The 27,500-nt window shown below is 43.4% G+C and overlaps 2 protein-coding genes and 1 long non-coding RNA gene across 5 annotated transcripts in view; 2 read left to right on the forward strand and 1 right to left on the reverse strand.

The window, feature by feature from the left end:
• The window catches only part of LOC142486996 (uncharacterized), a 47,900-nt gene extending 23,431 nt beyond the window's left edge, over positions 1-24,469 (reverse strand). The window contains exon 1 of the long non-coding RNA XR_012799106.1: positions 24,299-24,469. This is a non-coding gene — a long non-coding RNA (uncharacterized LOC142486996). The remainder of the gene's footprint in view (positions 1-24,298) is intronic.
• ARK2C (arkadia (RNF111) C-terminal like ring finger ubiquitin ligase 2C) overlaps positions 1-27,500 on the forward strand; it is a 158,691-nt gene that overhangs the window by 54,893 nt on the left and 76,298 nt on the right. The gene's annotated exons all lie outside the window — the stretch shown is intronic.
• The window catches only part of LOC142487000 (uncharacterized), an 8,084-nt gene continuing 5,419 nt past the window's right edge, over positions 24,836-27,500 (forward strand). Inside the window, exons 1-3 of one of the 2 annotated variants that reach the window (XM_075585620.1) lie at positions 24,836-25,122; positions 25,797-26,016; positions 26,836-27,500. The exon at positions 26,836-27,500 is cut by the window's right edge and continues 5,419 nt beyond it. The gene's annotated coding sequence lies outside the window, so the exon portion shown is untranslated. The remainder of the gene's footprint in view (positions 25,123-25,796; positions 26,017-26,835) is intronic. The other variant, XM_075585630.1, reaches the window with a different exon arrangement.

Here is a 27,500-nt window from a genome sequence, read left to right on the forward strand (position 1 = left end):
AAGCGGCGGAACGGCACTTAGAAAAATTCTGGCCTTTTTCCTGTCTGGGATTGATGCCGGGGGTCTCCGGAGCTGATACCATTAATACCAGCACCGGACCCCCCCGGCATGCATCCGAGGCAGGAAAAATGCATTTAAAGCCCACTTCATTACCTTAGCGGCTAACCGCTAAGGCAATGAAGGGGTTAACCAGCCGTGCCAGGTTTATTGTGGGTAGTGGGTGAAGGGGGTATTTGGCCCTTGGTGGTTGTTTAGGGCTTGCGGGGGGGTTGCGGGTGGACTTAACCTCTTCATGACCTTAGCCGTTAATACCGCTACGGTCATGAAGGGGTTAAGCCCTCCCGCTACCCACCCGCAAGCCCTAAACAACCACCGTTGGGGCTAATACCCACTTCGGAAACCCCGCTACCCACAATAAAAAAAATACACACACAACAGCCCCACAATAAATAAATAAATAAATATATATATATATATATATGCAAATATAACTGTATGCTCATCTGCATGTCTTAGGCAGGTCTGCAACACCGCCTTTCCCCATTATCACCCAGCATACAGCACTTCCACTGCAGCAAGGGATTCTGGGAAATGACATGCAAATGAGCACACAGTGTCACTTTTTGCCTCAATAACCATTTTTAACATGGTTCCCTATAGGCTTCAGCTTGCTGCATGGTCACAGCTTTGAGCACAGCCAGGGTTAAGGTGCATACCCAGAAAACCACCCACAGACAGCTGTTTCAACCTTGATGGGTCTCATCAGTGTGGGGTTGATTTTACTGGGAATGCAAGAGAGGCTATGGGATAGGCTAAACCATAATACTGAGTTAAGTTATGGTGAGTAAAAAAAGTGACAAAAACCCTCCACAGGAAAGCAAATATGCAAATATAGCTGTATGCTCATCTGCATGTCTTAGGCAGGTCTGCAACCCCGCCTTTCCCCATTATCACCCAGCATACAGCACTTCCACTGCAGCAAGGGATTCTGGGAAATGACATGCAAATGAGCACACAGTGTCACTTTTTGCCTCAATAACCATTTTTAACATGGTTCCCTATAGGCTTAAGCTTGCGACCCATCAAGGTCGAAACAGCTGTCTGTGGGTGGTTTTCTGGGTATGCACCTTAACCCTGGCTGTGCTCAAAGCTGTGACCATGCAGCAAGCTTAAGCCTATAGGGAACCATGTTAAAAATGGTTATTGAGGCAAAAAGTGACACTGTGTGCTCATTTGCATGTAATTTCCCAGAATCCCTTGCTGCAGTGGAAGTGCTGTATGCTGGGTGATAATGGGGAAAGGCGGGGTTGCAGACCTGCCTAAGACATGCAGATGAGCATACAGCTATATTTGCATATTTGCTTTCCTGTGGAGGGTTTTTGTCACTTTTTTTACTCACCATAACTTAACTCAGTATTATGTTTTATATATATATATACACACACACACACCAACAACCCCTATACCCCCCTAACATACAGTACATATATGTACAGCAATGATACTATAGGCCGGCGTGGGCCCTCGGGTGTTACCCGCGGGCCTGCAGTACTAATTCTGTGCCCCCCCCAAATTAATTTAAAAACACATACATACTTATAAAGAAATAAACCTCCCCCCCCTAACACATACAGTATAGTAATGGGCACAATTACTATTATCCACATATGGATAATAGTGCATTTGCCCATTTAAAATACATAAAGAACAATAAATACATGAAATACATATTGCACTCACCCTTGTCCGGCTGCCACGATGAATGCCATCCTCATCTTCATCACCGTCCATGCCCCCTCCGATGCTGCAAAACATAAACAAGAATAAAAACAGCCAATGTAATGTCCCCTAACCCCTTAATCACCATAGCGGTTATTAACCGCTACAGTCATTAAGGGGTTAACCCACCCTCACCCACCACTCTGGAGGCCTAAATACCCTCCCCCACTACCCCCGCACCCCGTGAGGCCTAACCACCCTCACTCACCAAATACCCAGCCGGGAGGCCTACCCACCCTCACTCACCCAATACCCAGCTGGGTGGCCTACCCACATACCCTTGGGGCCAATACCCCCTTCCCCCACCCCAGTACCCACAATAAAAACAATACACAGCCCCACAATAAACATCATTATATTTATTAAATACATAAACCACCCCCTGTGCCCCCCATAAATACATGATTTATTATTTTACATACAGGGTTAATACCCCAGGCCCACGGGAGTCCCCAGTGGGCCTGACGGGTCACCTCACAGACCTACAGTATCCCAGCACCATGTTTCAAACAGGGTCTGGAGGCCTACGGGTGGTCCCCGCCAGGCGCCGTGGTCCACCAGGTGGTCTCCGCGGGTCACCGTGGGACATAATGGGGTCCCCACGGGTAGGCTCATGGCTGTCTGGGGGCCCCCGGGTTAGACCAACAGGTGTCTGAGGGGCCTCGGTGGTTCCCACGGGGGTCTGGGGGCCCTCGGGTGGTCCCTACGGGCCCCGGTGCCCCCAAAGATGTGGGGCCACCGGTTCTTCCCCGCAGGTGTCCCCCGTGGACCCGGCAGCCGTTTACTAATGAGAAGCCTGAGGAGACCGCAGGTGGTCTCCATAGGTCCCCCGCAGACCTGAGGAAACAACCCTGTATGTAAAAAAAATAAACATGTCCCATACATGAAATACATCAATACCCCCCCCCCCCAACACATATACTATAATAATGTGCAAAATAACTATTATCCAGATAGGGATAATAGATTATTTGCCCATTGTTAAACACATTAACTAACATAATAAAATAAATAAAGTTCTACTGACCTCATCAATATGAAGCCCCCTCGCCAGCAAAATCCGTGTCCTCCGTTGCCAAGAAAATACATAGCCAATACATTGCAATTACATTCTGATATCAATTAACCCCTTAATCACCTTTTCGGATAATAACCGCAAAGGTAATAAAGGGGTTAAGCCACCCTGGCCCGATACCCACCCTTCACCCATGCATTTGTACAGTGGCTTCATCATGCAACTATATATATATCTATATCTATATATATATATATATATATATATATATATATATATATATATCTATATCTATAATATATATATATATATATATATATATATATATATATATATATATATATATATATATATATGGAGATATATACATACATATATATATATATATATATATATATATATATATATATATATATATATACATATATATACACATGATGAACCAATATACAAAGAAATGTTTAAGGGTTAACAAAAACATGCACAACTAAAAATAGCACTTCTCCATATCAGCCACATTCAAACAAAATCCTATTTCCTAATAAAATCATTATCATCTGCCAATCAAAAGCATCAAATGCCAATCAAAACATTGAATTTACATTGTATACATGATCCATAAAATCTGTGCACCATGTACACTCTGCCAATCAATGTTAACAATAAAATATTCAAAAGAAAATACAATGAAATCCAAACAAGTATACTATTTAAACCAAGCAAGACAACCGAAATAAATTACCATTAATTAATCAAATCCCAAAACAATTAAAATACCATCCAAATCAATTACACAAATAACTCTTTTAATCGTTAAACAAACCCATTATCCAACAAAGTTAACATCTGACAAAATAGTAGTACTAACAAAAAAATACTATAAAAAAGCAAGACTCACACTGACCTAAAGTACAGCATACAACACCAAAAATTACATCTATCTAATTAATAATTACATTACACACATTTAAGAATAGCAGCATATCAAAATACATTTACATAGTGCAAAACAAGCAGTCCCAACCAAATAATTTCTTACCCTGTATGTATATATCGATAGAGACATACATACATACATACATACAGTGGCAAGAAATGATAATGGGAAAAAATTGTATGACATATAAAACATTACAAAAAACAGTTCAAGTTAAAAAAAAAATACATATCTTTTGTTCACTTACCATTAGCTGCCCCACTCTCTGACTCCCGTTGAACACCAAGCTCTCGAACAAATCCACGCACAGCAACAGGAACCCATAAAATAAAAAACCATAAATAAATAAACCAATACTTTTTTTTAAATCCAAAGCGTCCTTTTTTTTATAATCCAAGGTGATTAAGGGGTTAATTGATCAGAATGTAATTGCAATGTATTGGCTATGTATTTTGTTGGCAACGGAGGACACGGATTTTGCTGGCGAGGGGGCTTCTTATTGAAGGTCAGTAGAAGTTTATTTATTTTATTATGCTAGTTAATGTGTTTAAAAATGGGCAAATAATCTATTATCCCTATCTGGATAATAGTTATTTTGCATATTATTGTAGTGTATGTGTTGGGGGGGGAGGGGGAATGTATTTAATGTATAGGACATGTTTATTTTTTTTACATACAGGGTTGTTTCCTCAGGTCTGCAGGGGACCTATGGAGACCACCTGCGGTCTCCTCGGGCTTCTCACGGGTAAACGGCTGCCGGGTCCACAGGGGACACCTGCGGGGAAGAACCGGTGGCCCCACATCTGTGGGGGCACCGCGGACCCATAGGGACCACCCGAGGGCCCCCAGACCCCTGTGGGAACCACCCGAGGCCCCCAGACCCTGTTTGAAACATGGTGCTGGGTTACTGTAGGTCTGTGAGGTGACCCGTCAGGCCCACCGGGGACTCCCGTGGGCCTGGGGTATTAACCCTGTATGTAAAATAATAAATCATGTATTTATGGGGGGCACAGGGGGTGGGTAATGTATTTAATAAATATAATGATGTTTATTGTGGGGCTGTGTATTGTTTTTATTGTGGGTACTGGGGGTGGGGGAAGGGGGTATTGGGCCCAAGGGTATGTAGGTAGGCTTCCCGGCTGGGTATTGGGTGAGTGAGGGTGGTTAGGCCTCACGGGGTGGGGGGGGGTAGTGGGGGAGGGTATTTAGGCCTCCCGAGTGGTGGGTGAGGGTGGGTTAACCCATTAATGACTGTAGCGGTTAATAACGGCTATGGTGATTAAGGGGTTAGGGGACATTACATTGGCTGTTTTTATTCTTGTTTATGTTTTGCAGCATCGGAGGGGGAATGGACGGTGATGAAGATGAGGATGGCCTTCATTGTGCCAGCCGCACATGGGTGAGTGCAATATGTATTTATTGTATTTATTGTTCTTTATGTATTTTAAATGGGCAAATTCACTATTATCCATATTTGGATAATATTAATTTTGCACATTACTATACTGTATTTGTTAAGGGTGGTGTATTTATGTGTTGTAATTTTTTTTGGAGTGCACTGAATTGGTACTGCAGACCTGCGGGGAACACCCGAGGCCTATAGTATCATTGCTGTGCATCCCAAAAATGTTCTATATGTAATGGGGGTATAGGGGTTGTTGGGGGCACAGGGGGTGTATGTTGTTTATTGCAATGTTTATTGGGGGCAATTGTCTCCAATAAACATGCTATTATGCCTTAACCCCTTCATTGCCTTAGCGGCTATTCACTATGGTAATGAAGCAGCATTAATGTATTTTCATAATATTGTGCGGGAGCAGGGGGTCCCCTGAGCTGAACCGCATTGATTTCTGGCTCAGGGACCCCCTGCTTCCTGAGTTACAGGTCCCGGTTTGGGGCATCGGTGCCAGTGTCGCCGCCATCCTTATTGCGGGCACGTCGCGTATGGGACGCTATAAAGATGGCAGCGACACTGGCACCCGATGACACATACTGGGGCCTGTAACTCGGGAAGCAGGGGTCCCTGATCCACAAATCAATGCGGTTCAGCTCAGGGGACCCCCTGCTCACAGTACACTATTATTAAAAATACATTCATGCTGCTTCGTTACCTAAGCAGATAGCCGCAAAGGTAAGGAATGATTGTTTATTGATATGGGTGTTTTATTCATAGTGTAGATGTGCAGAGGGTCTCCGGAGCTGAACCGCTTTGGTTTTAGGTCCGGGGACCCCCTGCTTCCCAAGATACAGGCCCCTTTATGGGGTGCCGGTATCCCTCTGCTTTGTTTACATTCCGCGGTCACGTGATCGGGACATTTAAATGCAGAGAAATACCGGCACCTCATAACGGGGCCTGTAGCAGGGGGTCCTCGGTAGGGAAACCAATGCGGTTCAGCTCCGGAGACCCCCTGCACATGTACACTATGAATAAAATTGTATTTAAAATATTTTTGCATGTGCCGATGTTTGCGCCGAGAGAGCAGCGGATCTCTCTCTGCTGCAGACACATCTCGGCAGGCTACGGCTTCTCAGCAGCTTCTCGCCAGGCAGACTGTCTCGCCACCGGTTACTCGCCATGTTTGTCAATGTTGCTCTCGCTGTGATTCGCCAGGGATTCGGCCCTTCCTGCATACAGCGAGGGCAACACGCCAAAAACATGGCGAATTCAAACCCCTGTCGAATGCAATTTTCCGCCGCTTACTGCATGACCCCCTAAGTGCGGTATTTGTATTATTATTATTATTATTATTATTATCATCATTTATTTGTAAAGTGCTGACATATTCCACAGCATAGTACAATGTGGGGGTACAGAGAGATTTTAATTACATAAACAGAGCTACATACCACAGAAGGGTAAACAGATACATAGAGGTAATGAGGTCCCTGCTTGTGAGAGCTTACAATCTACATGGAATGAGGAACAATGTTGAAACAAAAGGTAAAGAAGCTGCTCATTGCGTGACAGAGTCTCCCTTAAGATGAAGTATAGTCCAGCTACACTGCTGATCCCATTTAGGTTTAAAGGTGTGGATGTTAGGGGGGGTTAGATAGCATAGAAATAGCCACACAGCTGGTCTCAATCGTGTTGAAGGGGGGGGGGGAGGAGGAGGGTTGAGTGTTAGAGGTATGCCAGAGAGGCTTTCTTGAAAAGGTGAGTATTTAAATTTCTGAAAGCTGAAGGAGAGTCTGATGGTAGACAGGGCCAGCCCGTCCATTAGGTGAACCTCGGCGGTCGTCTGGTGGCACAGAGGTCCTAGGGGCGCATTAATAATATTATTAGGGAGCGGAGCAGCAGTAGGAGATGATGTCAGCGGAGGGAAGACGTTGAGACAGCGGGCGGCGGTGGCTTGGCTGTGGCAGGCGAAGACATCTGATCAGAACAGGAGCACAGCAGATGGCAGGGGAGGTACGTGCGGAACACTGGCGCGGGAAGTCAGGCGCCAGTCAACTTCCGGTGTGCACCTTCCCTGCCATCTCCTGTGCTCCTGCTCCGATCGGATGTCTTCGCCTGCCGCAGCCAAGGCACCGCCGCCCGCTGTCTCAACGTCTTCCCTCCGCTGACATCATCTTTTACTGCTGCTCCCTCACTCATGTGCTGCTCCGCTCCCACTATGCCGCCACCACCACCGAGCCTGGTAAGTGAGAGGGGGGAGTGCAATTTTTTTATACAACTGGGGCGCAAATTTAAAGTTTCGCCTAGGGTACATGAAACCCTTGCGCCAGCCCTTATGGTAGGTAGGGAATTCCAGAGAGATGGTTTAGCATGGGAGAAGTTTTGTAGGAGGAAGTGAAATTAGGTAATCCGGAAGCAAGGTGGATGTCATGGGCAGAATGTAGGAGGCGTTTAGGGATATATTTGGGAATGAGGGCTGAGGTGTAAGGGTGGGGGGGGGGGGTAGGGTTGTTGAGAGCTTTGTAAATCAGAGCTAGGGTTTTAAATTTGATTCTAGAAGCTAAGGGAATACAGTGGTGCAGCAGAAGTGGAGCAGTGAGTGAGGTAGATGAGTTTGGCAGCAGCATTTTGGATGGATTGGAATAGGAACAGGCAGACAAGGGGAATGCCAACTAGGAGGAGGTTGCAGTAGTCCAGGTGGCACGAGATGAGTGAGTGAATTAGGATTTAAGTTACATCATGTGAGAAAAGGGCGTATGTTGGCGATATTTCGGTGGTGGAGATGGCAGTACTTAGTGAGGGACTGAATATGAGGAATGAAGGAGAGGGCAGAGTCAGAGATGACCCCTATTCAGTGGACTTAGGATCTTGATGAGATTGTGGTATTTGTAACAGTGAGTGTGAGTTTGAGTGTAGGGGTGGCAGTGGAAGGAGGAAAGAGTATTAGTTCTGTTTTGGACATATTAAGCTTCAGGAAATGGTGGGACATCCAGGAGGTGATTTCAAAGAGGCAGTTGGTGACACCGGGCAAGTGAGAGGGTGGAGGTCAGGGCAGGAGAGGTAAATGCGCGTGTTATCGGCATAGAGATGATACTAAAAGCCAAAAGATTGTAATAGTTTACCAAGAGAAGAGGTGTAGAGTGAGAAGAACAGAGGGCCAAGACCAGAGCCTTTTGGGACCTCAATAGAAAGAGGGAATGAAGAGCAGGAGACATCAGAGAATAAAACACAGAAGTCGTGGTTGGATAGGTAAGACATGACCCAGGAGAGGGCTGCGTCATGGAGGCCAATGAAGTGGAGATTGTACTGGAGAAAATGATGATCAACAGTGTCGAAGGCAGCAGAGATATCCAGGCAAATTAGTAAGGAGAAGTTATCCTTAGACTTACCTGTGAGTAGGTCATCAGCCAATTTTGTCAGTGCTGTCTCAGTGGAGGACAGAAAGGGTACAGATGGGAGAGAGGAGAGGTTGGAAGATTGGAGGGGGTCATGAGCATGTAAGTTTCAGTATGTGCATGTGGAAGTAGGTGTTGTGAAGGGTGCAGAGGGTACAGTGACGCTAAAGTCTTGGATGAGATGATAATGGAAGGGAGTGTTGGAGGAGTTTGAGACTAAGCAGAAGCAGCAGAAAAGCAGACCAAAGGAATGTCCATTGTAGTGAGTAGGAGAGGTGGTCCACCAGGAGACACCATAGGAGTAAGTTAAAGAGAGAAAATTGGTGGCTGAAGTAGCATTTGGATTATCAATCGGTATGTTAAAGCCTCCCAGGATGACAGTAGGAGTGTCAGAAGAGAGGAAGTACAGAAGCAAGACGGCGAAGTTGTCAAAAAATTGAGAGGTTGGTCCAGGGGAGCAATAGATGACAGCAATACGCAGGGACAGAGACGGACAGCGTGGACTTCGAATGAGGAGAGGGAGGGAAAGGGGGGTATGACATGAAATGTGCAGTTTGGGGAAAGTAGTATGCCAACTCCTCCATCCTGTCTATTCCCTGGTCTAGAAGTGAAGCTAAGGGAGAGACCCTCATAAGTGAGAGCAGCAGATGAGGCAATATCTGAGGGGGTAAGCCAGGTTTCTGTAATGGCTAGATGAATTAGAGAGTGGGAAATGAATAAGTCATGGATAGCTGTAAGTTTATTATAGACAGATCATGCATAACATAGGGCACAGGAAAAGGGAAGGGAGCGATGTAATGGGGATGAGGTTGAAGTTATTGGCATGGTTGAAAAGGAGACTTTGGGGTGTGGGACGAGAAAGGATTGGTCTGTAGATATGGCCAGTATTAGGGGATATGTCACCACAGAGTTGGAGTAATAGTAAGGAGAGGAAGAGAGAGTGGGCCAGGGGGTTGTTTGATTTTTTGGAGTGATGGAGATGTGAGGTTAGAAGCAGATGGAGTTTATGGCTGCCAAATGAGGACACTCGAGAAATTAGCCAGGAGGATTTAGGGGAGAAAATGTGGGAGATAGGGGTAGTAGCAAATGTTCAAGTTAGAGAGTGGAGTTAAATAAAAGAGGGCAAAGTAACAGTAGTCCTAAGCTGAGTGGGGGTTGAAGTCATTGTTTAACATGACGCTGTAGTGTTTCCAGCTCGAAGTGTTGACAGGTGCAGTGTACAAATAGCAGCAAACGGCACAAAACGTCGTACACCCTTTGGCTACCACCACGTAGGCAGTGCCATAGTGTGTTAAGAGAGAGTCTGCAGATGGGATCAGATACAGCTGGACAGAAATTCTGCAACCACAGAGCAATAAACCTACTAACTGAGAGAATGATGATTTTCAGCGGTGTGTGCGTCTTTGCTGAGACTCTGACCCTTTGCACGCTGGTTGGCTGGTCCTGCGCAGATAGGGTGCAGAGCCTTAGTCCGCCTATAAGGGTGGATTGGCGTAATAGCTGCCCAATGACCATAGGCTTCTTATTATTCAAATAAACTTTAAGATATTTTTGGGACCATTCCTCCATATCCTTTCTCAGAGTTCTCAACAGTGGGGACAATTCGCAGAATACAATGGTGAGTTAGTAAGATAAATCCCTACATATTTTATCAAATGAGATTTCCATTTAAAGCTCAAATTGAGAGATAACAGATAAGTGTTTGAGTGGGATGTTTATGGTTATTAATGTTAAAACCGGAGAGTTTCTGGAATCAGTCCAGTTCGTTGAGAAGATTTGCACCTCTTTTGGTGCAATTGAATCCCCATGATATCCATGTTTGATCTAATATGTGCTGCTAGATGCTCTATTGCCAAATGCGGAGCGAAGCGGAGAAAAAGAGATACTTACCATATTATCTGTGGGTAACTTGTTGCTAACTTTTGCTAAAGAATTTTGATAGAGAGAAACGATAGCTCTTAAAAGACCTCCCCTGATACCAAATGCCCATAACACACTGAACAGGTAGCCCCAGTCTATGCGACCAAATGCCTTCTCAGTATCCAATGCCAAAAGCATTGCCGGATTATCCAGTTGTGTTACATTTTAGTATTACCTGCCACTTCTCTCCCTGACACGAGGCACACTTGATTGGCATCATTGATTGGCATCATTAATCATTGAGTCGCGAAGCTAACATTGTGGAAACGACTTTCAAATCTGTATTTGTAGGAGAGATCTGCCTCTAACTTCTACAGAACATATGATATTTACCTTTTTATGAATTTAAATAATGGTCCCTGTTTGTAACATGAAATGTGGAAACTGAGCACCCTCACTCCTTACCTTACTTACCTGCGGCCACCTCCGCCTTCCTTCTGCTTCTGCCTTCTTCAGGCGGCAATATCACACGGCGTCCATGGCAACGCGACATCGAGGCGTCAGATGACGTCATGCCCTCACGTTGCCATGGCAACACGGCGCCATGTGACTTCGCGTTGATGACGTCCGCAGCATCATTTGATGCTGTGATTTTGAAGAATACAGAAGGCGGCAGCATGGTAAGTGCCATGCGGCGGTAGATCTGGAAATCTGCTGCTGCATGCTAGGGAGGTACTTAGGCTTGATTCTCTTTGAGTTTAGCTGAATTGTCCCTCTTCTGTATAGCGTCTGTAATGTCCCATTACTAGTGAGCCCCTTGTGGGCTTTGGCCGACATTCTATTTCCTCAGGATCAATACCCCGGTACTGTGCACTGACTGCCACCACTGGCTGACTGCGGGGCCTAGGCACTAAGCGCCAATAAAAAAAATCGCCGGGATTTTTAAATTGCCAGTTTTGACAGCGTTGCTATCACGGTGCAGAAAGCCCAGAATACCTGTGATAGCAACATTTGCAAAACTGGCGAGTAGCCGGCGATGTGATGATCTCCTCTCTGAAAAGGGCTCACCCGGAGATTTCTTTCTGCTGCAGAGAGAGAGAGACACCTCTCCCTGCGCAGATCTCGCCCAAAATTAATGTTTTTTAATATACATTTTATTACTGCATAGGAGATACTGGCACCCCATAACGGGGACCAGTCTCTCGGAAAGCACGGGGTCCTTGAACCTCAAATGTACGAGGTTCTGCTCCGGAGACCCCCTGCTACAATACACAGTATTAAAACCCGAATAAAAAATTCAACTAATTCGTTACCGTAGTGGCTATCTGCTATGGTAATGAAGCTGCTTTAATGTAATTTTTATTAATAGTGTGCGGGAGAAGGTTGTTTCCTGAGATGAACCGCATTGATTTCAGCCTCAGAGACCCCCTGCTTCCTGAGTTACAGGCACAGATATGGGGTGCCGGTATCTCCTTCATTATTTAAATCCCACGGTCACGTGATGCAAAAGATTTAAAAATGGCGGCGATACCGGCAACCGATGCCCCATACCGGGGCCTGTAACTCGGGAAGCAGGGGGTCGCTGAGGTAGAAACCAAAGTGGTTCAGCTCAGGAGACCCCCTGCTCACGCACACTATAAATAAAAATTACATTAAAGCAGCTTCATTACCTTAACGGATAGCCACAAAGGCAATGAAGGGGTTAAGCACAATAGCAGGTTTATTGAGGGCAGAGGGGTGAGGGAAGTGGGTACTTGGCCCTTCACTTACCCCCTCTGCCCCCAAAAAACATTACAATATGTACTAACCACCAATACACAACCCACTCACCCCCTGTACCCCCACATAAAAACATTTATTTTTTCTGCACAGGATTGATGCCAGAGGCTGGCGGGGGTCCCCGGGTGGTCCCCACAAGTGTCCGTGGGCCCCACAGGGGTCCCCAGGTGTTCCCCACGGTTGTCTTGGGTTCCTCGGGTAGTCCCTTTGGGTGGTCCCCATGGGTGTCCAGGGGTTCTCAGGTGGTCCCCGTGCTTGTCCGGGGGTCCTCGGGTGGTCCCCGCGGGTATCCGGGGTTCCCCGCTGGCATGCGGTACAAATCCTGCACCTAAAAAAACCCCCATATATCCATACATTCAAATAAATACATCTCCCTTCCCCCCAATACATACAGTAATGGGCAAAATAACTATTAACCAGATATGGATACTACAGGTGCGCCGACAAGTATTCTAAAACTTGCCTTAAACTTGCCTTGGAAAATCTGGGTCTATCACCAACAAGATCCAGGTTCATGCTGGGTACATGCTGGGTACATGCTGCAACATTTCAGTGACATTTCTGCAGAGACTAATGGCCCATCGGATTAACACAGCAGGGGTCCCTGGCAGTCCCATTAAGTTTGAACTGAATGGGACTGCCGGGGACCCCCGCTATTAATCTGATGGGCCATTAGTCTGTCTGCAGAAATGTCACTGAAATGCTGCAGCATGTACCCAGCATGTACCCAGCATGTACCCGGGTCTTGTTGGTGATTGCCCCAGATTTGTTTAAGGAAAACTCGCCAGCACTACAGTAGCTCATTTGCCCATTAAAAAATCAAAAATTAGCCTGCCAGCATAAATAAAGTAAATAAACCTTTCTACTTACCCCTGCCATCATGAAGGGTATCCTCATCAGCATACTGCAGGTCCATGTCCTCCGATGCCAGCAAGAATGCATGAAAAAATACAATCTAATGGCCCCTAACCCCTTAATCAGTTTAGCGGTTAATAACCACTAAAGTAATTAAGGGGTTAACCCCCATCCCATGCTACCCATCTGGGAGGCCTAAGCACCAACCCGGATCCACTATACCCACCCTGTACCCATTCATTGGCACAGTGGTATATCTTACCCATATAATAAGGGCATGATAAGCAACTATAGCAGTCAATGGTCACCCTAATCAAAAAGCATGAAGGCCAAAAATACACAATAATAAAACATATACACAAGCACCTAAACACCCCAATTCAAGAAATAAAAGCACTGGCCAACCAACTCAATACACAAAAGCACTAGCCAACCAATTAAATACATAAATAAAAGCAATAGCCAACAAATTAAATAAATTAATAAATAGACAACCAATCCATAAAAAAATTAAAGTACTAACCAACCAATCAATTGAATAAATAAAAGCAATAACCAACAAAACAATGAATGAATTTTAACCACTAGCCAACAAATCAATTAATTCATAAAACCACTAGCCAACACATCAATTAAAGCCAGTAGCCAACAAAAGTCATAATTAATTTAAAACGCTAAACAATAGGATTAACACACATTCCCAGCTAGCTCAAACTCCCACACCCACCACATCATGAATATATATGAGAGCTACTGAGTGTGGCAATTGTATATAACAAGAGACAGGGGCGCCCAATGCTACATCCCATTGACAAAACATATATGGTAAAAAGTATAAAGTAAAATACTTCAATAATAATAATAAATACTTGGTTATTTAGTTAACCCTTTGGCCAAAGTGTCATAAGCCTACATACCAACGCCAATGTATAACCAAATTAATGCAGGTCCTACACTACACTGTGAACCCTTCCTTTTACCTCTGTAAGGGGGGGAGAACCATCATAGGTCCTGTTCCTGCAGCAAAATGAAAAGACCTCCCAAGTTAAAAAGGTGAAGGAGAAGTGAGCCCTGGGGGGGAGGTGCCACAAGCCTCCAAACAACTGCTACCAGTCAGAAATTGATTAACACACCCTATATGTTTTGTCAATGGGATGTAGCATTGGGCACCCCCTGTCTCTTGTTATATACAATTGCCACGCTCAGTAGCTCTCTTGTTGACCAATATATATTCATGATGTGGTGGGTGTGGGAGTTTGAGCTAGCTGGGAAGGTGTGTTAATCAATTTCTGACAGGTAGCAGGACCTCCGGATAGCCACGGGGAATTGAGGAAATCTCAATTCTAGAGCCGCGATTAGCCTCTATAAGCTAATCGGGGCTACTAGAATTGCACGAGTTAGAAAACCTGCCGATAAGTGGCTTATCGCTGCTCGTTTGGCATTTTTTTTTCCTCGGGGAAAAAAATTGCCAAAATAGCCTTTTATTACCAACTTATGGTGGCTTACTGAATCGCTGTAGGCCTTTTTGGCGATAAGGCGTCGATAAGTGACTTATCGGCGCTTAATGCATGGGCACCATGTCTGAAACAAGAAACAAAGAAGTCCAGAGCAACGTCCAATGTGACAAAATACACAGTGAAATACCTATATATCTCTTGAAAAGGGTCATTTAGTTAACCCTTTGGCCAAAGCGTGTAAGCCTGCGAGCCACTTTCAAGGCATGACCACAATATCGCAGGTCCTAACACTAACTGATTAAAATCCTTATTCACCTCTATAATTAGGGGAAGGGTGGTCCTGGCATTGAACCTGTCGCAATCAGCTGCATGAAAAGAAAACCTGCTTACCTGGACAGTGGGGAGAGGCGAGCTTTAAACCCTGGGTGGGAGGAGCCACTAACCTCCAAAACAGCTGAGACCAGCTGGACAAAGTAAAAAAAAAACACACAGATACCCAGCAAGCTCTCAGAACCCCCCAACATTATCACACAATATATATATGTATATACGTGTCAAAAGGGGTGCTACTGGGCATGGCTTATTGTATGAAACAAGAAACAAAGAAGTCCAGAGCAACATCCAATGTGACAAAAATACACAGTGAAATACCTATATATCTCTTCAAAAAGGGGTCATTTAGTTAACTCTTTGGCCAAAGCGTGTAAGCCTGCGAGCCAATTTCAAGTGGAAGCGAGACACACCTTCTGATTGGGCTGATCCGGTTATGCCCTAAAGTTCCTATCTGGGGAAGCCCTTTTGGGAACAGGCTTCCTCGTATCTGAACAAATGGGTTCATCATGGTCATTGTTACAGATGCTATCATGGTAGGGCACTTTCCCTAACTATAAAACAACAAACGGGGACAGATCAATCTTCGTACACACATCTATACATGGGAATATATTTACATTATTAGCAGTGAGACTCTTCACACTGTCACTCCCAGGAACCTATTTCTAGAACCCTCATTGGGCTATGTATACCTTGAAGGTGACATTACGGGTCACCAGAAATCAAATGGGCTTGGCTTCTTTTCTGCCAAGTCACTCTATACCCTGTGAGGAGAGAGAAGTGTTATTCTGCGTGAGCTCACACAATTAACCCATTATGGCTGTTAAACCCTTACACAAACTGGTAGTTCACAAAAGGGGGGATGAGGTGGGGCTACATGTACAAGGTGACATATTTAACAAAAATTAAATGTAAGGGCTGGGGGGAAGGGGGGAACAAACCAAGTGGGAAAAAATAACACAGGCCCTAAACATAGCTCAGGATAACATTGCCCATGAAATGTGGGCAACAGTTATTGGGGAGAGCACAGTGACATGGCCCAGTGCAGGAGGCATGTTGGTGTAACAAAGGACTGTGTGGGAGCAGCAAAGCAATACATCATGGATTTGAGGTGTCAAAGGAAAAAGGGAGAAATACCACACAACCACTTTTTCACCCTCTATACAGAGCTGTTAATGAGTTAACATGAACCTGTAACAATACATGTAACCCCCCCCCCCTAACACATTTGGAGTACAGTGTCTCCACCACAGAACCAGAGCTCCCGTCTCACACATCCATCCTCCACCGCGCCATTCATGCACCCTGAGGTTTGTTTTTTAACTTTAAGAGATCTCTTCTCGCCCCTTTGCAGCTGTTTTTATTTTATATCTGATCCTCGTTTCAGGAGATACATACAAGCGTTGGAAAATGAGGTGTCCAGAAGTTTATAATGGAGCTCTGCCCAGAGCCCAGTGCAGTCTACAGGAGAACATGGTACAGAAGTTAGAGATTAAGAAAATACATATTATATATATTTATTTTTTTTAAGAACAAGGGGCAAGATACTATCATCTGAATTAAATGCATATAGACTTCTGAGTAATATCGCTGCTTTGAAACTTTTTTGCACAGGGGCTTCCCTTTTAAAAGTTTTAGGGTAACAGGGCAGAAGTGAATATAAATACTGTAGTATCTATCCATCCATTGAGTGAGAGAGAGACAGAGGGGCTCTGCAGTGGTGCATAGAGCAACTCATTAAGCTGCGGAGGGCATAACAATGTGAAACCCTAACCCCATAGGCCAGGGGGTCTCAACTTCAGTTCTCAAGATCCCCCCCAACAGGTCACATTTTCAGGATATCCCTGTCTTCAACTGAGCCACTGATTGAGCCACCTGTGCTGAAGCTGGGATATCCTGAAAACCTGGCCTGTTGGGGGGGGGGGGACCTTGAGGGCTGGAGTAGACACCCCTGCCATCGGCCCTTCTTGCACCGAAGGAGTTAAACTAGCGCCAATTCTTTCTAACGCAAAAGTAGCTCTGTTGGTTTTGGACAAATGCATGTTCTCCATTATTAGGGCACGTCATTTTGTTTTTAAAGAACCAAGACAGAAAGCACACACACAGCAAAGGGCAGCAGCTGCGAGGCGCTGACAATATACTATGGCTTTCTGTGCAGCCAGGCTCCACGCCAAGAGAATATTGGAGGACAACGAAGCAATATGCAGGAAGCCTGGGAAACCGAGCCGCTGCCGCCGCCTGGCAGATGAGATCTCATTTAATCACTGCTTTCTTGCTGCCTTCTCCTGAAAAGAACATTAAACCTCACATACTGTATCTAGTGTGTATGTAGTTAGATCAGCATCATGTGACAGACACAGCATGTATATACAGTTAGGTCCGGAAATAATTGGACACTGACACAATTTTCATAATTTTGGCTCTGTACGCCACCACAATGGATTTTAAATGAAACAGCCGAGACTCAATAGAAGTGCAGACTTTCAGCTTTAATTCAAGGGGTTGAACAAAAATATCGTATGAAACGTTTAGGAATTGCAAGTATTTTCATACACTGTCCCCGTATTTCAGGGGCTCAAATGTAATTGGACAAATTAACACAATCATAAATAAATTGTTAATTTTTAATACTTTATCGTGAATCCTTTGCAGGCAATGACTGCTTGAAGTCTGGAACGCATGGACAGCACCAATCGCTGGGTTTCCTCCTTTGTGATGCTTTGCCAGGCCTTTACTGCACCTGTCTTCAGTTGTTGTTTGTTCGTGGGTCTTTCTGCATTAAGTTTTGTCGTCAGCAAGTGAAATGCATGCTCGATCGGGTTGAGAGCAGATGATTGACTCGGCCAATGCAGAATATTCCACTTCTTGGTCTTAAAAAACTCCTGGGTTGCTTTCGCAGTATGTTTTGGGTCATTGTCCATCTGTAAAGTGAAGCACCGTCCAATCAACTTCGCTGAATTTGGCTGAATCTGAGCAGACAATATATCCCTATGCACCTCAGAATTCATCCGGCTGCTTCTGTCTTCTGTCACATCATCAATAAACTCTAGTGACCCAGTACCATTGTAAGCCATGCATGCCCATGCCATCACACTGCCTCCACCGTGTTTTACAGATGATGTGGTATGCTTCGGATCATGAGCTGTTCCAAGCCGTTTCCATACTTTTTTCTTCCCATCATTCTGGTACAGGTTGATCTTAGTTTCATCTGTCCAATGAATGCTGTTCCAGAACTGGGATGGCTTTTTTAGATATTGTTTGGCCAAGTCTAATCTGGCCTTTCTATTCTTGAGGCTTTTGAATGGTTTGCACCTTGTGGTGAACCCTCTGTATTTGCTCTCGTGAAGTCTTCTCTTTATGGTATACTTGGATAATGATATGCCTACCTCATGGAGAGTGTTCTTCACTTGGCTGGATGTTGTGAAGGGGTTTTTCTTTACCATGAAAAGGATCCTACGATCATCCACCACTGTTGTCTTCCGTGGACGTCCAGGTCTTTTTGTGTTGCAGAGCTCACTAGTGCATTTTTTTTCCTCAGAATGTAACAAACTGTTAATTTAGCCACTCCTAATGTTCCTGCTATCTCTCTGATGGATTTTCATTTTTTTTTTGCAACCTAAGGATGCCCTGTTTCACTTGCATTGAAAGCTCCTTTGACCGTATGTTGTGGGTTCACAGCAACAGCTTCCAAATGCGAATGCCACAACTGGAATCAACTCCAGACCTTTTACATGCTTAATTGATGATGAAATAACGAAGGAATAGCCCACACCTGTCCATGAAACAGCTTTCAAGTCAATTGTCCAATTACTTTTGGTCCCTTGAAAAAGAGGGGGCTACATATTAAAGAGATGTAATTCCTAAACCCTTCCTACAATTTGGATGTGAATACCCTCAAATTAAATCTGATAGACTGCACTTTAAGCCCATATTCATTATTTAACTGTTACTTGAATTTCTTTTGGTACACAGCCAAAATAACAAAACATGTATCAGTGTCCAATTATTTCCGGACCTAACGGTATATATATAAAATAAAATATATAGAATAAAAGCATTTCGTTAGCCACAGAATGATATCGTCTATTTTTTTTATTTATATATATATATATATATATATACATATATATATATAAAATATTATCTCGGGGGGGGGGAATATATATACAGTATATATAAATGTTATATCTGAATATGAAATACACATATATATGAAGAAAAAAGAAAGAAAAAAGCGCCCGCTCCTAGTGTAAAACCAGTGGGGTGGTTTTATTTTCTGAACAGATATAAATTGTGCACTCACAAACATTCGTTATAAAGCAGGCAGTTTATGAGTGAAACTCATGCTCCAAAGTTGATCTCACGAACGTGGCTCTGCCGGATCTGATGTCCTGTGTGTCTCTTGGGGAACTTCTCTGGATCTGCCACCCTCCGAATTTAGTCCTCCGGCAATCCACAGCGGCTGACATTGGGTTCTACCTCCAAGATGCTGGTCAAGATCAGCTAACCTTCTCCAGCGATGTGAGTGACATACAATGAGTGTAGGCTAAAAACAGCAACCCTACGCGTTTCTTCAGCTGTACGCTGATTTCATCAGGGGAACTGATGAATTCAGAGGGAGGCAGATCCAGCGAAGTTCCCCAAGAGACACACAGGACGTCAGATCCGGCAGAGCCACGTTTGTGAGATTAACTAAAGACATTTTTTAGTTTTTCTAATGTAGGAAGCAATTCCAAAGTGACAGCCCCCGTCCCCTTCTGATAGGCTCTGGCTCTTGAGCCCCGCCCTCTCTCTAGCAGTGAACCAATTGTATCTAGTAACTGCCCAGTCAATCTTATTCCAGGAACTACATTGCCCAAAATGCTGTGCAAGAACTGAATTACATAGCCCAGAGCAAGCGATTGATTACAGGAGAACGGATCGATCTGCAGCTTAGCTAATCACTTGTCAGTGTGCAGATTGCATTGATGCACATATTGAATGGGAGAAAAATATATATATCTTTTTTTTTTTTAAATGGCAGCTTGAACTGCAGCTTTAAGCAGTTTATTTCTACTTTATTGTTATCATTATTGGCTACCTATAGTCACTGGTTAATGTTAAAAACACCTCACTTTGGGGCCTATGCTATAAGCCTTCATAAAAAATTGCCAGGCCGGTTATGTCGCCAGTTTTGTGAGCGTTGTTAACATGATATTCAGAAAGCCTCGATTACCTGTGATAGCAAAATTCCCAAAACGGGCGAGTAGCTGGCGACGTGATGATCACCTCTCTCAAAAGGCCTTACCCAGCGATTTCTTTCATCTGCAGAGAGAGCTGCACAGAGAGAGCCGCCTCTCCCTGCGCATGTCTCGCCAGCGATCAAAATATTTTAATATAAATTTTAATACTAGTGTAGATGAGCAGGGGGTCTCCGGAGCAGAACTGCGTTGATTTTAGGTCCGGGGGCTTCCCAAGATACAGGCCCCCTGTGGGGTGCCGGTATCACCTATGCATTGAAATGTCTCACGTCATGTGACCGTGGGAATAAAATAAAATGCATAGCAGATACCGGCACTTCATAATGGGGCCTATATCACAGGAAGCAGGCGGTCCCAGGACCTCAAAACAATGCGGTTCTGCTCCGGAGACCCCCTGTTCAGCTACACTGGTGTTAAACTGAATATTAAAACAGCTTCGTTACCTGCAATGAAGGGGTTAAACCTCAATAGCCTGTTTCTGGGGGGAAAGAGGGTGGATGAAGGGGGTAATAGTCCCAGGGTGGTTAGGTCTGCCTGGAAGGTTGTTTGAGGAGTTAACACCTTCACTACCATAGTTGTGGGAACCGCTATGGTAATTAAGGGGTTACTAGTCCCGCTACCCTCCCGGAAGGCTAAAACATCCACCCTTGTGGCTACTACCCCCTATACCCAATCCCTATACCCCCAAGAAAGAAAAATAAACATAACAACCCTACTAGCCACCTGCTCTAACCCCAACAACCCCCCACAAGGCATACAGTACATTAATGGGCAAAAAAACTATTATCCAGATATAGATAATAGCTCATTATAAAATCAAACATTAGCTAGCCAGCATAAATAAAGTAAATAACAAACTTTCTACTTACCCCTGCCATCATGAAGGGCATCCTCATCAGCATATTGTAGGTCCATGTCTTCCGTAGCCAGCAAAAGTACATAAAAAATACAATCTAATGACCTTCGCGATTAATAACCACTATAGTAATTAAGGGGTTAACCCCAGTCTCCTGCTACCTACCCGGGAGGCCTAACCACCCACCCCTGTTTCACTAGACCCACCCTCTACCCATTGATTGGCACAGTGATATATCATACCCATATAATATGGGCATGATAAGCCACTATAGCAGTCAATGGTCAACCTAATAAACATCATTAAGGCCAAAAATACACAATAATAAAAGAAATACACAAACATCTAAACACTGCAACAATAAAAAAAATTAAAAAGCCTAATAGTACACATTAATCAAAATTAATCTATCACCAAAACAGCAAAACAATAAAAATTATGTTATTTCAAAACATAAAATTTTTAATTAATAAACACCTATACAACCAATTCAAGAAATAATACCACTAGCCAACAAATCAATTAAATAAATAAAACCACTAGCCAATAAATCAATTAAATAAATAACACCACTAGCCAACCAATCAATTCAATAAATAAAAGCACTATCCAACAAAACAATTAATTAATTTAAAACGCTAACCAAAACTAAAATGTACTAAAAACAAGCCTTCCAAATTCAAAACTATTTTATCAAAACAATGAACAGAAATAGAAAAAATAACAATCAATTCAAAACAAGTATTTGCCAAAAAAAAGCATTGCCTGTCACTGTATTTATCTGTATTCATCTGTAGGCAGCACGCTCTTTCCAACAAAGGGTTTTAAGAGCGAGGTTTCCTCCACTATAGTATCTATATTTATCTGTAGGGCACAGATTAATACATTAGCGGTCAATGGGCAAGGAATAACATAAAAATAAATAAAGTAAAAAAAACTGAAAAAAGACAATTACATACATTCAATATTTTTCTTACCTTTAGAAGTCTTCCCCTTCCGAATCCCGGCATATCAGGAAGCTCTCGACCCGCGACGTCATCCACTGCAATCCGACTCCATTCTCCTTGAAGAACAGCATCAGGTACAACCATCTTCTTTCTTCCATCTTCTATCTTCATCTGTTATTCTTTTCTTCTTTTCATTAATCTTCTATCGTCTTTTTTGTAATCCAATAGAGCCCCATGGTGAATCCAGCAACTGAAGTTGCCTCAACGTCTTCTTGAGCTAAAATGATATGGAACAGGCCTTATATAGGGCCTGTGATGTCACATTTTAGGATCAGATGGTACAGCTCCAATCCGATTGGATGCTGTATCATGTGCCTGCCTCTTTTTTTTTTAAGGATGTTACGTCATCGCCAAGGGAGGTACATCACATCCTTAAAACCACATGTCTCATTTCACATAGTATTACAGCCAACGGGATTGAAGATAATCCCATTGGTTCATGTACATGTGATATGTTAAATTAGTTTAAAGGATGTGACATCATCCCTTAAAGTGATGTCACATCCTGTAAACTAATTTAACATATCACATGGTACATGAACCAAAGGGATGGTCTTCAATCCCGTTGGCTGTAATACTATGTGATATGAGACATGTGGTTTTAAGGATGTGATGTACCTCCCTTGGAGATGACGTCATATCCTGGAAAAATAAAGAGGCGGGCACACGATATAGCGTCCAATCGGATTGGAGCTGTACCATCTGACCCTAAAATGTGACGTCACAGGCCCTTTATAAGGCCTGTTTCGTCTTATTTAAGCTCAATAAGACGACGAGACAAGATCCGTTGTGGATTTAACATGGGGTACTTTGGATTGAAGGAAAGAAGATTAAAGAAAATAATGACAGATGAAGATAGAAGAAGGTGACAGAAGATCAAAGAAAAAATATTTTTTTACCTGATGCTGTTCTTCAAGGAGGATGGATATGGATTGCCGGTGATGATGTCGCGGGTCGAGAGCTTGCCGGGACCATCATGGTCCTACAGAGTGACCATCTTCTAAAATTTATAAATGTATGAAAATTCCTTGGTTTGGGGTTGTGACATATTTTATCCTACAGAAACACCACCAATTACTTGCAAAGTCTCTGCGGTGTAGACTCTGTGAATTAGTAAAAATATAAAAGCGCAAACTGATATTTACACTATACAAGTGCAATTAGAAAACCTTTTTTTGTAGGCTCTGTGCCTGATGTCCCTCGGTTTCTGTTATCCACCCGTCGCACCCCAGAAGCTATAGGAATGTGAAATGACACGTTCATTAAACTGTGATGGTGCCGATCGGGGCACTATCTAATGGAAACTCCCATTCAAGTCATGTCACTGTGTAGGATGACATAGCAGTACCACTAATGGCACTTAGGCCACAGGTCTGGGTCTGTTGTCTTTGATGATACAAAAGGGGCTTTTTTACATCCAGACAAGAAGGGTTGTATTGAGCAAATAGTTTGTAAAGACAAATTATTACCCCCTTGCTGCCAGCAGTGGGTTCTGATAAGTAACCTATAATAAATAGGCATTAGTCTCCAAATAAGAGTTATTATGCTTGAATGTAGCAGCCACACAATTCCAGTGAGCTCTAACACCAGAACCCACCACAACATATATATATTTTTATATATATATATATATATATATATATATATATATATATATATATATATATATATAATTATATATATATACATACATATATATACACACACACACACACACACACACACACACACACACACACACACACACACACACACACATACACACACTGTTTTTTTAAACACAGGATATTGCTTGGATTGCTCCTTTAGCAAACTTCTCCAGCAGTGCAAGACCTTTGTAATACTTTTTCCTATTTGTGATAATGTGTTGCCAACATTCCCAGCAGTTTGAGCTGCAAACTGTAAAAGTAGATAAGTGAAACCTTAGTAATAGAAGAATTTTTTGTACAGTAGCTGCTGAGTTACACTGACTGAAGGCTTCATTGAAACGGAAAGGCGGCCATTTAGTGAACCCTGGGTTGCAGGACCTTTACTGATCGATCACGGGAGAACGAATCGGTCGGCAGCTTAGGTAATTAGATTTCAATAAAGGTAATCAAAGGCTGCACATAATGAAACAAAAAAAAAAAGATTTTAATTTTTTTAAGTGGCGCTTAGATTGCCTCGTTAGCAGGGCAGTAATGCCACGGGAGGTGGCCTTGAGAAGAATCCCTTCACAATGTATCTGTGCTAGGTGCACAGACAGGTGTTAATCCCTGAGTAGGCTAAAAGTGTCTAAATGAATGAGTGGGAAGCTGGATGAATAATATATGGATTACTTGGCTCTTTTAAGTGCAAAGCTCTTTCTGTCAATGAATGCGAGGCAGTTTAAAGATGTGTGCGCTCTTACCTGTGGGTGTTAATACACTTTGAAACAAAGAATTGTAAAAAAAAATAATAATGATAATAATAATGATAATAATAAGGGTCTTGCTCGCGGGTAAAAATAGCAGAATTAACAAAAACTGGGATTGTGCGAAAACAGGAGCGGTCAACTCCAGTCCTCAAGGGCCACCAACAGGACAGGTTTTTGGGATATTCCTGCTTCAGCACAGGTGGCTCAGTCAAAGATTGAGCTACCTGTGCTGAAGCAGGGATATCCTGAAAACCTGTCCTGTTGGTGGCCCTTGAGGACTGGAGATCCCCCCTCCTGCTCTGAAATAACCAATGTGTTTTGCTGAGCATCACTCTTTATAACGAATGATCCAACATATTCTGTATCACACGGGGCCAGCTTGATGGCGGTTCCCTCAGTGCAGCCGCACTGCGCCCCGCGTTACAGAGGCCTCGCGCTCTTCCCTGCAACAGTTAAACTGATTACCCTAGGGGGCGCGTGGGACCTCTGTAGCTGTCTCTTACCTCAGGCCTCTCCTCTCCGGCATCTCCTCTCATGCTCCTCGTGCCAGCGACGCCGCGTCGTCACGGAAATGTGACACAGCACCATCACGTCACCATGACAACGTGCCGCCGCGATGTCATATGATGCTGCATTGTCGCAGAGCAGAGGAGCCGGAGGAGAGGCCGAAGAAGGTAAGAGGCCCCCGTGTGCTCTCCCCGGCACCGAGCCACGCTACATTCCAGGTCGAATCACAGTACAAAGAGGGGCAAACAGTTCCGGTGCAAATCAGCCAGTTTACATACCGATGATCACATGCTACTACAGTAAGATTCCTGGTCAGTAGATCTTGCATTTCTATAGAGTACCATCCCTCAGACGTGGCCTCTTAAAGCAGCCATCTACCTTCCTAAAGCAGCAATCACCCCTACAATTAAATGTACCCCCTATTTATTAACTGGATAGGTCCCCTGGAGATGAAAGATGCGATGTTCAGCTCCAGGGATCCCCTGGTTCCCATTACACTTACCAGTGAAGTTAATGGGTTTGAATCTTCCACCTGGGGAAACAAAATGGCTGCCAAAGATTGAAGCAATGGGAAGCTTCAACATCATCGTTTGCAGCTTCCGATTGAATGACCATTTAAATTCCCTGTATAAAGCTTGGAAGTGATATCAGCAACTTAATTGGTAAATATCTGGTGAACCAGGGCGTCCACAGAGCTGAAAAGAATGAAGTTCAACTGTGGAGGACCCCCTGATTCCAATCCTATAAAGAGAGGGGGTTTAGTTAGGGGGGATTGCTGCTTTAATAACAAAAAAGAAAATATTTGGTCTGTGCATGAAACATTTGTGAATCACAAATCAGTGCTGATTAAACGTTGTGTTACATTTAATGAGTACTTCAGTATTAAGTGATTCCTTTTTGTTGTATTTAATGTAATTCATTGTGAGATTTATTTGAACCAAGGCTTGTATTTAATGTAATTTATTTTGAGATTTATTTGAACCAGGCCTCCCCTGGAGCAGAAATGTGGTGCTACAAACTCCCAAGTCATCAGCAATTCAATGTCAGACAAGAATACTTGCCTAGGAGAAACAATATGGCCTCGTTCTGGTCGGCCAATAGAAGGATGAGTTATTGGGAGAATATCGCAGTTTTTTATTGGTGACTCCGGAGTTCCACGGTTCAGATGAGCTTAAAAAGAAACAGAAGAGACACATTTTCCATAGGTATTACATGGAACTAATTCTGTTTTATTTGGCAACTTACTTTCTTTTAAAAGAAAACCAGAACTTATTAAAAACAATTATTTCTCCTTTTGTGTATGTAGAGCACATATAATGTGTATATATATATCTATATATATCTATATATATATATATATATATTGATATATATAGATATATATACACACACACACACACACACACACACACACACACACACACACACACACACACACACACACACACACACACACACACACCTTAATATTTAACAGGTCCAGGTTTTTCTTCAAATCAAGCAGGGCTCAGCACCACACATGTAAATTACCACTTATTTTCTGTGAGTCTCACTGATTACTGATTGTTAGCATTAGCAGTCTCTAAGGCTTCTCGCTGATAAAAATGAGTACTTTTCCTTTAAAATACCTTTCGGGGAGGGGACGGCAGAAACCCCACAGATCACAGAAACGTCAACCCTCACCGATGTCGGTGTTTTCAATATGTCATCTTTGCTGTTTACCACTCATCTATCTTTAAGTTCTTCAGTGTCAGAGCAATGCATGGCTGGCCTCTCTGGTACTTGAAGAGTTAAGACACTGGTACAGTGATCCTGGCTCCCCTTCTTTATGGAGATACTGTGCTGAGCAACATCTGTCTCTACTAAGCTTCAAGTGTAATGTTGCCTTATCCGCAAGGTTAAAAGGCACAATTGCACATTGTATTTTATATACGTACAATCAACGTGACATCACAGCCGTGTTACACTTCCTATAGTATTTTTGACCTCTCACATTTTAAGATGTGCCATTGTTGTTTTCACAGGGTTGGTATCTAAACATGACAATAATTACATAGCACTCACACGTCATGATCAGGGGCTTCCTTGCAACTGAGCTGAGAATGCTGCAGTGATTCATACGCTGCAGCAATGAGTGCCGAGTTTTACAGCAGTTCTCAGAAACATCCAGAGGCAAAAATATGATGTCAGTTATATCAATAAGAGCTGCTGGAAGAATTTGGTGTGAAACGCGAAGGGGATACTGAGACAGCGATGTAAGGAAGAAAAGAGCCCTTTGTACTGTGTACTGTGTACTGTGTACAGCACCGTACTGTGCAGCTTCTTCATTTATTATTTTTTGTCTCTGAAAAGGGAACATCTGTAAATCAAGGTAATTTCCCCAATTTTTCTCCACACGTCTGTGAGCAGGTTATGCTAAAGCAACAATTCCTCCCTCCCACCCAAGAAAACACAAATGAACGACTGCCACATATACCAAAGGGCTGGGTCATGTGAACCCTTCTGAGAGTTAACAGGTTAAATGCCATCTTGCGCTTATAAAGGGAACTTATAAAACATTCACTGGGTCTTGTATGAAGAACGTTTCAGCATGATATTGATATGTACAATTGCAATGGTACTTTCTATACCCAGTGTGTGTTAGTTTGAAGGTTGAGCGGTGTCACTAGGACTCATGGGAGTAGGACTG

Source organism: Ascaphus truei, chromosome 1 (genome assembly GCF_040206685.1).
Source record: "Ascaphus truei isolate aAscTru1 chromosome 1, aAscTru1.hap1, whole genome shotgun sequence".
Lineage (NCBI taxonomy): Eukaryota > Metazoa > Chordata > Amphibia > Anura > Ascaphidae > Ascaphus > Ascaphus truei.